Source organism: Mustela lutreola, chromosome 8 (genome assembly GCF_030435805.1).
Source record: "Mustela lutreola isolate mMusLut2 chromosome 8, mMusLut2.pri, whole genome shotgun sequence".
Taxonomy (NCBI): domain Eukaryota; kingdom Metazoa; phylum Chordata; class Mammalia; order Carnivora; family Mustelidae; genus Mustela; species Mustela lutreola.
Genome location: NC_081297.1, coordinates 57,926,800 through 57,936,317, shown reverse-complemented (window position 1 = coordinate 57,936,317; position 9,518 = coordinate 57,926,800).

Below are 9,518 nucleotides of genomic sequence, written 5' to 3'. Positions count from 1 at the left end.
TTTCGTTAATGGTTTCCTTTGCTGTGCAAAAGCTTTATATTTTGGTGTTGTCCTGATAATTTAAGTTTGCTTTTACTTCCTTTGCCAAAGGAGATATATCTAGGAGAAAATGTTTCTATGGCTGATGTCAATGCAAATCATCTCTCAGCTGGTATCCCATCCTCCAGTCTTTTTTCCTGTAAATCCAGTCATCAGAGAGATGCTTCCAACAAGCCATCAGACCATATGATTCCTTCCCATTTCCTATAGAATAAGATCCAAACACCTTGGGCGCCTGGGTGGCTCAGTGGGTTAAGCCACTGCCTTCGGCTCAGGTCATGATCTCAGGGTCCTGGGATCGAGTCCCGCATCGGGCTCTCTGCTCAGCAGGGAGCCTGCTTCCTCCTCTCTCTCTCTCTGCCTGCCTCTCTGCCTACTTGTGATCTCTCTCTGTCAAATAAATAAATAATATTAAAAAAAAAAAAAAGATCCAAAACCTTAGGTTGGCATATAAGATCCTCAGTGATACATTTCTCAATGAAATGGGCCCTTTCTCAGGATATGGACCTCTTATTCATCCATCTAATAAATATGATGGATTGAGTGATCTCTGAGACTGACACTGGAAATGGCCCTGAGTATATAAGGCAATGAAGAGGAAAATATGCTGTCTGACAATGTAGCATTAATTCACTAGAGGAAACAGCAGGCTTTAAATTATTGACAGAAAGTTTTCAATTATAAATTGTGATAAAACTCTTTGTTGTTTATTGACAACACATGTTTTTTTTTTTTTTTAAAGATTTTATTTATTTATTTGACAGAGAGAAATCACAAGTAGTTGGAGAGGCAGGCAGAGAGAGAGAGGGAAGCAGGCTCCCTGCTGCGCAGAGAGCCCGATGCGGGACTCGATCCCAGGACCCTGAGATCATGACCTGAGCCGAAGGCAGCGGCTTAACCCACTGAGCCACCCAGGCGCCCCGACAACACATGTTTTTGATGCAGGCTGGCTAGGTCCAAGGACCAGAGGGAGGAGGAGGTCATGCAAGGCCAGCCAAGAACTTGCTTGTCTTCATGCAGGATGCAAATCAAATACAAGCTGAGAGGAAGTGAAGGTAGTTTATTGAAGACACAGAGAGGGTAGATGGATAAACACAGAGTGTCTGGGAGACTGGGAAAGGAAAGGAGAGTGAGTCTTATCTTTGCTTGGGGTCCTGGGTTCTTGTTGAGGATCATGATCCTGATGTGTCTTCTCAGGCATCCAGGAACAAAGACAAGTGGTTAGGTGTCCTCCATGAGGCACTTACGTCCTGCAGCTAGGGATCTTGGTGAGCCAGTGGTCTTGGAAAATGTTTCTGACGACCCACCCCATCACTCCTTAGATGTTGTCTATTGTGCTGCAAGAATCAAAAGACATCATTAACTCCTTGACCTTTACAGGCAGGACACACATTATCTGTTCTATAAGGCAGGTATAAGGCTAGGTTATAGGTCCTAGCAAGAATAGAAGCAGGAAAAGGAATAAAAAAGCAGTTTTTCATGGAGTCCCGTTAGTTTATCTGTCTCATTTTCAGTGCCTACTACTTGCCCGGCACCATGCTAGGTGCTGGATATGTGATGATAAGGAAAAAAGATATAATCCTTGCTCTCATGGAACTTATTGACAGATATTAATTAGATAATAACAGCAACAAACAGTCATTACAAACTGAGCTAAGAGTTCTTGGCCTCGATGGTGGAAAGGGAGGGATGGTTTCAGTCTAAGACCTGCAAGGTAAGTAAAAGTTAAGTAGGCAGGAGGGAGAAGAGGACTGCTCCAGAAAAGGAGACATAGTAGGCAAAGGAAATGACAAGCTCAAAAGCACTGAAGCAAAAAAAGTGAGAATGTGAGAAAGTGAAAGACTGTGTAGCTGAAGCTTGGCGAGTGTGGGAGAATGGGGTGAAGTAGACAGAGGCTGGATCTGCAGGGCTTTGGGCCACCAGAGGGATTTTGGATTTTATGCTAAATGGAGATGAGAATTCACTAAAGGATTTTAAGCAGGGGATGGCAGTGGGGAGACTAGTTACCAGGCTATTGTAATGCGCCACACAGACGAGGGCTGTGGCCTGCTCTGTGCCAGTGAAGATGCTAGCAGTGCTTGAATTAAAGATAAATGGGGACCTAGAGCCGGCAGGACTTGGGGAGAGCTTGGATAGGGGAGTAAGGGAAAAAGAAACTCAAAAAAGGGAGTCCTAGGAATTATGCTAGACTTTTTTAGGTGTGATAATATTCTGGTTATATTTTTTGTTACATATCTTTTAAGGATAGGTATTAAAATATTTACAGATGAAATGACACATCTAGGGCTTACTTCAAAATGATACCCAGGGTGGAAGGGGGCAGTGGATGAGGGTGTGGATGGAGCAGGGTTACCGATGGCTTGATGGTTGTGTTGGGGCTGGATGATGTATACACGGGGGTCCGTGACTGTGCCAACTTTTGTGTGTATTCAGAATCTTCTGCTATACAAAGTTTAAAAAGAGAGAAAGCAGAAGGAGGAGGAGAACGAAGAGGTGAGGGGGAAGAGGGGTGAAAGAAGGAAGAGAAAGAGAAATAAAATAAGCCCTAGGTTTTTGCTTAAGCAATTGAGAAGCTCATGGTGTCATTTATTGAGATGGTGAGGAGAATGGGCAAAAGAGACTTGAAGAGGATCATTTTGGGTGTGTTAAGTGACCCATGCAGGACACATGCTGAGGAATTTGTCAAGTAGGCAACTGGATTTATGCAAACCTGAAGGAAACTGGGGAGGGGGAGATCTGCTTTAAAAAGATTAATATGTGAATAATTAAACCCATGAAAATGGAAGAAATAAATTACTTAATGAGATAATGTAGACAGAGGGAGATCTAAGGCTAAACCTCAAGAAACAAAATACAGAGGCTGAGGAGATAAGAAAGCCTCATAAGAAAGGAGTCTGAGGAGGAACAGCCAGGGGTATAAAAACAAAAAGGCCGTGATGTTGGGATAGCTTAAATGAGATAGTATTCCAAGAAGGAAGTAATAGCCAACTGTTCCTGAGGCTGGTAAGAGGTCAAATAAGATAAGGACAGGAAGAGCTATTGGATCTGGCAATGTTCAAATAAGATAAGAACAGTTTTTAATTAAGGTGTTGGACTGGAGAGAGTGGAAGAGTGAATGGGGAGTACATTGAGATAACAGGAGCAGATGACTCCGGAAGTTTGGCTGTGCAGCCCCTGGGTGGCTCAGTCAGTTAAGCATCTGACTCTTGATTGCAGCTCAGGTCTGGATCTCAGAGTCTCAGGTCAGGTTTTGATCTCAGGGTTGTGAGTTCAAGCCCCGCATTGGGCTCCATGCTGGGCCCTTTAAAAAAAAAAAAAAAAAAAAAGAGGGGGCCCCTGGGTGGCTCAGCTGGTTAAGCATCTGCCTTCAGCTCAGGTCATGATCCCAGGGTGCTGGAATCAAATCCCAAGCCAAGTCAGGCTCCTTGCTGAGCTTCTCCTTCTCCTCCCCTGCTCCTGCTCTCTTTCATTCTCTCTCAGGCTCTCTCCAATAAATAAATAAAAACAAAATCTTTAAAATATATAAAACATATATATAAATATATATATAACATATATAGAAATATATATATATATACACACAAAATATATAAAACATATATATGTTTTTCCCTTGTTTTAGAACAGACACATATAGGGCACCTGGGTGGCTCAGTGGGTTAAAGCCTCTGCCTTCAGCTCAGGTCGTGATCCCAGGGTCCTAGGATCGAGTCCCGCATTGGGCTCTCTGCTTCTCCATCTCTCTCTGCCTGCCTCTCTGCCTACTTGTGATCTCTATCTGTCAAATAACTAGATAAAATCTTTAAAAAAAATACACATATATTTTCCCCCTTGGTTTTATATATATTTCCAAACCCCTAGGGGAAATTAAGAAGTGGAGTGGGGGACAAGAGGAATAAGAGATGATACCCAGAGATCATAAACTGCTAACTTCCCTGGAGCCCACAAATCCTGCCACTGTCCTGCAGACAATGTCACATGTTCTAGATCTGCTGACGAGCGCACAGCTGGAGTGGCTGAAACAGTGCAGCCTTTGGCTCAGGCAGATGGAATCTGGGAGCACCCCATCTCCACTGCTCCTATGGAACCACCACTGCCAACAGTTGCCAAACGGTGCAGCTGAACACACCTTCTTCCTCCCACAGTCTGTTCTCCCTGCAGTGCTTATTACTGGCAGAACTGACAAAGAAGCCAGCAAGCAAGTGATCCAGGTAAACATAGGCTCTTAACCCCAGCAATACAGAGCAAAGAATAAAAGGGTGGGTGAAAAGCTGAGAGAAAATAGATACAGCCTGTGGGAAAGCCTGTGAAGCAGTCCCATTAATTTCAGGAACAAAAAGATTTAGTACCCATACTACTATTTAATATTTCTCTAAGGAATTGGATAAAGCAATTAAGCAAGAGAAGGAAATAAAAGATATAAAAATTGAAAAGGAAGAGGTAAATAATTATTACTGGCACAGATCATGTTATGCTTAGATAACCCAAAGAGGGGCGCCTGGGTGGTTCAGTCAGTTAAGTGTCTAACTCTTGATTTCTGCTCAAGTCCTGATCTGAGATTGAGTTCCTTGTTGGGCTCCATGCTCAGCTTAGCAGTGAGTCTGCTTCTCTCCCTTTCTCTCCCTCTCCCTCTGCCCTTCGCCTCACTCACACTCTCCCTCTCTCTCTCTAAAATAAATATTTTTTGAAAAAGAATCGAATAAAAAGAATAAACAATAAGAGCATTTAATAAGATGACTAGGTACAAAACTAACATTCAGAAACAAAAATGACGAGATATATATACAAATAGAAACCTGTTAGAAGAGAGAAGTAAAGAAGAGACTTCCTTGTATATTAGGGGAAAAAAAGTAATATAACTAGAAATAAGCTTAAGAAATGTTTGGTATCTGGGGTGCCTGGGTGGCTCAGTTGTTGAGCATCTGCCTTTGACTCAGGTCGTGATCCCAGGGTCCTGGGATCCAGCCCCGCATTGGACTTCCTGCTCAGCCAGAAGCCTGCTTCTCCCTCTCCCACTTCCTCTGCTTCTGTTCTCTCTCTCACTGTGTTTCTCTCTGTCAAATAAATTTTTTAAAAAAGAAGAAAGAAAGAAAGAAAGAAAGAAAGAAAGAAAGAAAGAAAGAAAGAAAGAAAGAAAGAAAGAAAGAAATGAATGTTAGGTACCTACATGAAGAGATCTTTGAAATACTACTGACAGGACAAAAGAAGATATGAGCAACTGGGGAAATATACTTTCAGACAAAAAAGTATGTCAGTTCTCCCTAAAATATATTTCACATAACCCTAATAAATACCCAGAGCAAACATCACACTCCATGGTGATAAAATAAAATTTTCCTCTGAGATAGATAAGAAAGAATGCCTGCTTTCACCACTTGTACACAGTACTGGAAATTCTAGCCTAAGCAATGCAAGAAAAAGAAATAAAAGTCATCAGAATTGCAAAGGAAGAAGTAAAATTATCTTAAATGTAACTACTTTTTGAACACAAGGATTAAGATTTTCTTTATTTATTTGCAAAACAGAGAACACAAGTGGGCAGAGGGAGAAGCAGATAACCTGCTGATCAGGGAGCCCGATGCAGGACTCTATCCCTAGACTCCGGGATCATGACCTGAGCCGAAGGCAGACACTTAACTGGCTGAGCCACCAGGTGCCCCAACCCCATGTCATTCTTAATGGGTGCCGTGGAAAACAGTATGGTGGTTCCTCAAAAAATCAATCCTAGGGCGCCTGGGTGGCTCGGTGGGTTAAGCCGCTACCTTCGACTCAGGTCATGATCTCAGGGTCCTGGGATCGAGTCCCGCATCGGGCTCTCTGCTCAGCGGGGAGCCTACTTCCCTTCCTCTCTCTCTGCCTGCGTCTCTGCCTACTTGTGATCTCTTTCTGTCAAATAAGTAAATAAAATCTTTTTTAAAAAAATCAAACCTAGAATTATGATATAATCCAGTAATTCCACTTCCAGGAATATACCCAAAAGAACTGAAAGCAGGGTCTCAAAAAGATATTTGCAGACCTATGTGGTGGGGGGTATGGTTAAGATTTATTTATTTATTTTAGAGAAAATGAGTGAGAGCATGAGCAGGAGGAGCAGAGAGAATCTGAAGCAGACTCCGAGGTGGGTTTGATCCTACAACCCTGAGACTAGGGCCTGAGCCAAAACCAAGAGTCCAACACTTAACCACTGTGCCACCCAGGTACCCCTGTATACCCATGTCTGTAGGAGTATTATCCACAGTAACTAAATCATGAAAGCAACCCATGTCCACTGATAGATGAATGGATAAGTAAGATGTGGTATATGCATATAACAAAATATTATTCAGCCTTAAAAAGGAAGAAATTATTCAATATGCTACAACACGGGTAACCTTGAGGACATTTGACTAAGCAAAATAGGTCAGTATGATTCCGTTTACAGGGGGTACTTAGAGCAGTCAGAATCATAAAGACAAAGTATAATGGTGGTTTCCAAGGACTGGGGGCGGGGGTAACAGGCAGTCATTGTTTAATGGGATGGAGCCTCCTTCTTCACCCTCTAGGCAGAGGCTCCCATGCTGTGTGTGCACTCTCTCGCTTGCTCTCTCTCTCTCAAATAAATAAATAAAATCTTTAAAAAAAAAAAAAAAAAAAAAAGGAGCGGCTTTTTTTTGCCTGGGTGGTTCAGTGGGTTAAAGCCTTTGCCTTCGGCTCAGGTCATGATCCCAGGGTCCTGGGATCAAGCCCCACATCGGGTTCTCTGCTTGGCAGGGAGCCTGCTTTCCTTCCTCTTTCTGCCTGCCTCTCTGCCTCCTTGTGATCTCTGTCAAATAAATAAATAAAATCTTTAAAAAATAATAATAATAAGGAAGGAAGGAAGGATCCAGACAATAAGAGTACATACTATAGGATTCCATTTATAAAAAATTCTAGAGAATGTAAATTAACCTATAATGACAGAGCAGACCAGCGGTTGCCTGAAGATGGGGATGAAAGAGGGAAGGATGGATTGCAAAGAGATGTGAGGAAACGCTCATAGTTGGTAGACATGTTCACTGTGTTGAATGTGGTAACGGTTTCACAGATGTATTCATATGCCAAAATCCATCAAGCATACACTGTAACTATGTATGTTCTCTTGTTCATAATTATACATCAATAAAACTATACCTAAAGAGGGTATCAAGACTACAACCCATTGAATAAAATAAGAAATCTGTAAGTCAGTAGTAATATAAATGAGTGAATGAGTAGAGATGATAGGTAGGCAGACAGATAGCTAAATGATAGATAATAGATGATAGATAGATAGATAGATAGATAGATAGATAAAAGATGCATAACACAAAATGTTACTAGTGAAAGTGTAAATTGAAATAGCCACTTTGGGGGCTCCTAGGTGGCTCAGTCAGTTTTGTGATGGCCAGAGAGAGTCCAGGGATCAAGCTCCACATAAGGCTTCCTAGGGATCCTGCTTCTCCCTCTCCCTCTGCCTGACACTCTGCCTACTTGTGCTCTCTATCTCCCTGTCAAATAAATTAAAAAATAAAATAAAAAACAGCTACTTTGGAAGATCCTTGGGCAGTATCAGCTAAACCCAATAAAGCAAGGTATTCAAGAGTGTGGACAATTTGCTACCATTTGTGTAAAGAAAAAGGAACATGTGTACACACACATGTGTACACATCTAAATGTGCAGTAGGTGTGTCATGTGCTATTTTGCAGATCATCTCCATCTCCAGAAAGATTCCAAGAACTTGGCTTTGTGACGTTTAGTGCCTCAGGAGAGGGGATCTGAGTCACTGAGAGACTAAAGTGGAGGAGAGAATTTTCTCTGTAATCCCTTTGTACCTCTTAAATTCTGTGCAATGTGAATGTATGAGCTTTTCCAAGAAAGAGTTTAACGATTCTTTTACAAGCAAAAAGAAACCTGTCAGGAGCGACTACTCTCTGATTTCACCTCCCACCACCTCTCGAGCTCACCCCATTCTCCACTAAACTGAGCGCCTCACCCATTCCCAAAAGAGGTAGCCCCCAGTTGGCATGGCTTCCCCTGACCCTCTTCACTACTGCAGAAGGCCGTTGGGCGCCCACACCGTGTTCTGACCAGGCTTGGATCATTGCCACTTCCTTCCTGAGCTCGTACTCCTGCTATGAAGAACTGCTGCCTCCCTTACAGTCACATTAGAAGCCAAGCCCAGAGAAGGCTGCGTCTGACTGTGGGAGGTCACAAAACCGCTCTCCTGAGCAGCAGCACGGGGGCTGCCCCCGGCTCGGGCAACTCTGTGTGGGAAAAGACACTTTCTTGAAATAGCTCATAGTTATCCCCACACCTCCTCTCTAAGGCCCCCATAGGCCGGGGGCAGATCCCCTGGTGGGCTTGACTGGAGGGCTGCTGCAATGGGCTTCGACAGAGCAGCCCTCTCCACCAGAGACTTTGTCTAAACTCAGTCCTCCCCCAGAGGCCATCAGTGGCCCTGGGAAATGCCACTCATGAGCTTTTAGACTACTGTCATTTCCCTCTTGTATAATGCCAAGCTGTTGATTTTCTTTTCTCTATACAAAATTCCCTTTGGCCACTAGGCAATTGGTGGCTATCCTGTGGAACTGTCTGTGGGGCGCTTCCTCCACGCTTCTGCCAAAAGAGAAGCCACAGCTTAATCATTTGGGGACTTTCTGCTAAGATGCCTGTGACCCCAAAGTCTGGGCTCTGAGACTGGGCTGCCTCAGTGGCAGCCTGGGACCAAAGTCTTGGGAGTACCATCCTGGGCTGTGAGGAGAGCTGGGGTCACCTGCCGCCTTTCCTCCCCCACTCCCCTTAGATCACATGAATGCAGGAGCAGGAGGAGCCCTTAGAAACTACAGAAGGCGCATCCAATCTGTCATCATCTCCCCATTTTACAGTTGAGAAGCTGGAGCTCAGAAAGTAAAAAGTCTTGCCCAAAGAGACACGGCAAGTTATAATGGGATCCGGGCTTGCTGATTCTTCTTCCCCATGCTGTCTTTTTCTCCCTTCTTTTCTTCTATTGCTGGGGTAGTGCAGTCTTGAATGTGATAGTAAACACCAGTCAGCTGAGAAAATGCCTTTCTTTTGCCCTGCAGTCTCCCTCCTTCTCCTGACCAGTCTGGCCTTACCCGGAATCCTCTGTGCTTGGCTTCTATCTGGGGCAAAGGCATGTTACAGTTTACAGAACGCTGGGGGTGTGCCAGGGGAACCCAACCAGACTTCCCAGCTTACATAACCAGATTCTGGGGACAGAATGAGGCCAGCACAGGCCGATGAGTCAGGCCCGTCCCGGGTTGGCCCCCACAAAGCTGCAATCTGAGACCTATCCCCTTCTGCCCTTTCCACTCCTCTCTGAAATAATCAGCACACCCCCACCCTCAACACACAGTGCCCCAGAACTTAGGACACTAATGCCACCTGTCCCTTCACTCCACAAAAAACTATAGGGCCGTAGGACCTGTGCCCTCTGGAGGGATTCCATGCACCCACTATA